Here is a 3,682-nt window from a genome sequence, read left to right as displayed (position 1 = left end):
ATGCCTGCACATTCATATAAAAAGTGACTTGATTAAAAAAAGAGGCAAAAATACTAGTACACACTACACATCAAAAAGAAGAAAAAGTCTAAGAATATATTACCGGATGGCCAAATCTTCACCGGATATGAAATGGATGACTGCAAAAAATGAAAGAGCATGGCGGTTGGTTAAAAGCAAGAGGAGAAAAGCTTGATGGAGGAGAGAAGCTTGATAATGGAAGTAGAAATAAAAACAACACTTTTTCATTATTTGAATGTCATATGTCATCCCCTGAGCCCTCAAAACGAAAAACAAAGACACAATTAGATGAAAGCTTGCATGCACAGATTCCAATATATTTTTTTATATTAAAAAAATCTAAAAATCAAAGGCTAAAAAAAGTTGCCTACTCAAGCCTATTACTATTATATATATATATATATATATATATATATATATATATATATATATATATATATATATATATATATATATATAATTATATATATATTATAAATAATGTATTATATATATTATTTATTTATTCGGGTCGGGCAGGTCGGGTCGGGTTAAAATTCATCCGACTCAAACCCAGCTCAAATTCAATCAGCCAAATATTTGAGCCCTAACCCGGCTAGCCAACTTTCTAAACCCTGGGCCTCAGATTTTTTGAGTGGGTTCAGGGCCACCCATGGGTCCTCGACCCATGTCCACCCCTACCCATATTGCTCATGCCCCCCACAATTGGGGGCATGAGCATTCCTTTCCATTTTTGTCTCTTTAATTACCATTATACCCTTAATAAATAAAAAAATATATTTCTATAATACACCCCATACATGTTATAATTAAATCATTCTTTAATTAAATACATCCTATAATTAAATCACTCTTTAATAAAATTAATTTATGTCATTAAAATATTTAATTATCATAATTAGATAAAAATATTTAAACATTTATTAATCATAATTAAATCATAATTAAAATAGACTTCAAAAAAATTTTTAGGAAAGTAGAAATTTTGTCCATTTTAATTTTAATTTCTATAAAACTGTAGTTAAAATGTATTATTTAATTAAATATTTAATTATAAAAATTAAATTGGATAATAGTTAAATGGATTAATTATTTTAATGATGATAATAAAACATATAATAATTAAATTAGATTTTATTTAAAATATTTAATTATAATAATTAAAATAAATTATTTTGTTTAAATTATTTTATAAATTAAAAAAATAATTATCCTTAAATATAATTAATTATGGTATGTAATATCATTCATCTACACTAAATGATATAAAAGTAAATTTACATGATTTCTCTTTCTTACTTTTTTTTATTCCCACTTCTTATTCCTTCTAACCAAACACTAACTTCATTTCTATTCCTATACTTTTATTTTCATCCCCAATCCCCATCCACCACTCCCATTCTCATTCTCATACCTATTCCATGAATCAAACGGAGGGTATGTGTTAACAAAACCGAGAGACACAACCAACAGAATACTATATATCCATTGTGGTCTTAATCACAAATATATATACCAAGAATATACATTAAAGACCAACTTAATTAAAAAAAAAAAAAAAAAAAAAAAAATAGAAAAAAAGATCCATGGAACCAAGCCAAAGCTGTCCATTTTTTTTTCAGAGTTTGGTGAGACGAAGCAGCAGCAGAAGACGAAGAAGAAGAATCACAAAATCACTTTGGTTTTGTAGCATCAAAAGCAATTGAATTCCAATAACTTGCAAAGCTTCTTCCCTGCCTTTCAGTTCAACACCAGCAAGTCCAAATTTTATTTTTCAGTGATTTTTTTGGTTGTTAATATATTTAGCTTTTTTTTTTTGTTTTTGTTTTTTTGGAGAATATTGAAAAAGGCCAAAAAGGAGAGGGATTGAGTTGGGAGGGATGTGCTGAGATTAGAGGGACAAAAGTTTGGAGCTTGAATGCGTACTTGCCTGCCATTATACACCAAAAAAGGAAGCTCCTTTTCATTTTTTTTTTTTTGAATAATAGACGACAAGCGCCCTTTTTATGAATATAAACAGTATTAATCAGTATTGGAACCCGGATGTACAGTATATATACAGTATGAGAATAGTATAGGAATCCCGGATAAACAGTGTATGAACAGTATAAGAACAGTGTATGCGAATAGTATAAGAGATTGGGCTCTTGTTCTCTCAGATTGGTTTCCTGCATTTCAGCTCTTGAGTTCTTATGTTTCTGACTTGATTATCTTGAGCTTAATTTTGGGCATTGGATTTCTGGACAAAAGGTATGTGATTTCTCTTCATTTTCATGGTTTATGAATTTCAAATTATTGTTCCAAGTTTACTGCTTCTTATCTCTTTATCATCACTACAATTACTGTCCAATTAATTTCTATGTTTTCTTTGTTCTTGGTATTTTGTGTGTATTCACTGAATTCAGAGCTGAATACCTGAAAGAGGATAACATCCTTTGATATCTTGCATTTCAGTGTATGGTTGCTGCTTAAAATGCCAAACAACTTGAATTTCAAGACAACCTCTGCATCTTTGTTTCTTGAATTCTTGTTGTTCTTTGCTGCATTAATTGCTTATGGCTCAAAAGGGCTGAATATCGAAGGGCAGTATCTGTTAGAGATTAAGGGGCAACTGGCCGATAGGATGAATTACCTTAGTGATTGGAACTCTAAAGATCAAACTCCATGTAGATGGACCGGTGTAAATTGTACTCTAGACTACGATCCTGTGGTTTTCTCTCTTGATCTCAGCGTAATGAATCTTTCAGGAACTCTTTCTCCTAGCATTGGCAAACTAATTCACTTGACTGATCTTGATCTTGCCTTCAATAAGTTATCCGGAGAAATCCCTCCCGAGATTGCTAATTGTTCTAAACTAGAGATTCTTCGCTTAAAAAACAATCATTTTGATGGTGAAATACCTCCCGAAGTAGGCAATTTGACCTCATTGATACATTTCAACTTGTGCAATAATAAATTCTCTGGGCCTCTGCCCGAAGAGATTGGGAACATGTCCTCACTTGCTGCATTGGTAGCATACACTAACAATCTCACCGGTGAATTGCCTCATTCTATCGGTAGACTCAAGAACTTGGAGACATTTAGAACTGGTCAGAATCTGATTTCTGGTAACCTTCCAGTCGAAATAGCTAATTGCCAGAGCTTGACGTTTTTGGGTCTTGCTCAGAACCAGCTCGGAGGTGAGTTACCTAAAGAACTCGGAGAACTCAGGTACTTGAGAGAACTGGTTCTATGGGATAATCAATTATCGGGTTATATTCCAAAGGAGCTCGGGAATTGCTCGAGCCTTGTTACTCTTGCTCTGCATCAGAACAATCTTGTGGGTGTAATACCTCCAGAGATCGGTAACATGAAGTCTTTGCAAAACCTGTATCTTTATAGGAATGGACTGAATGGAACAATTCCAAAGGAAATCGGAAATCTTGTTGCATTGGCCGATGATCCATATTATTCCCAAGACTTGGGCCTCTCCAGCATTCAAACTTGCTTACTTCGGCGCTAATCTCCATGCTCTTAACTTGTTCTTTCAGGGCTTTGAACTGCTTCGTTGGCTCATGCGAGTCTTTACTTTGGCTGGCTTCGACTTCTCATGGCTTTTTTCTGTCTTTCTTTTTTGTTAATGCCTGTGGTTTGTTGGGTGTTGTACTTCTTTGTTTTGTTT

This window comes from Dioscorea cayenensis, chromosome 7 (genome assembly GCF_009730915.1).
Source record: "Dioscorea cayenensis subsp. rotundata cultivar TDr96_F1 chromosome 7, TDr96_F1_v2_PseudoChromosome.rev07_lg8_w22 25.fasta, whole genome shotgun sequence".
Lineage (NCBI taxonomy): Eukaryota > Viridiplantae > Streptophyta > Magnoliopsida > Dioscoreales > Dioscoreaceae > Dioscorea > Dioscorea cayenensis.
Note: the sequence above shows the minus strand (reverse complement) of the source record.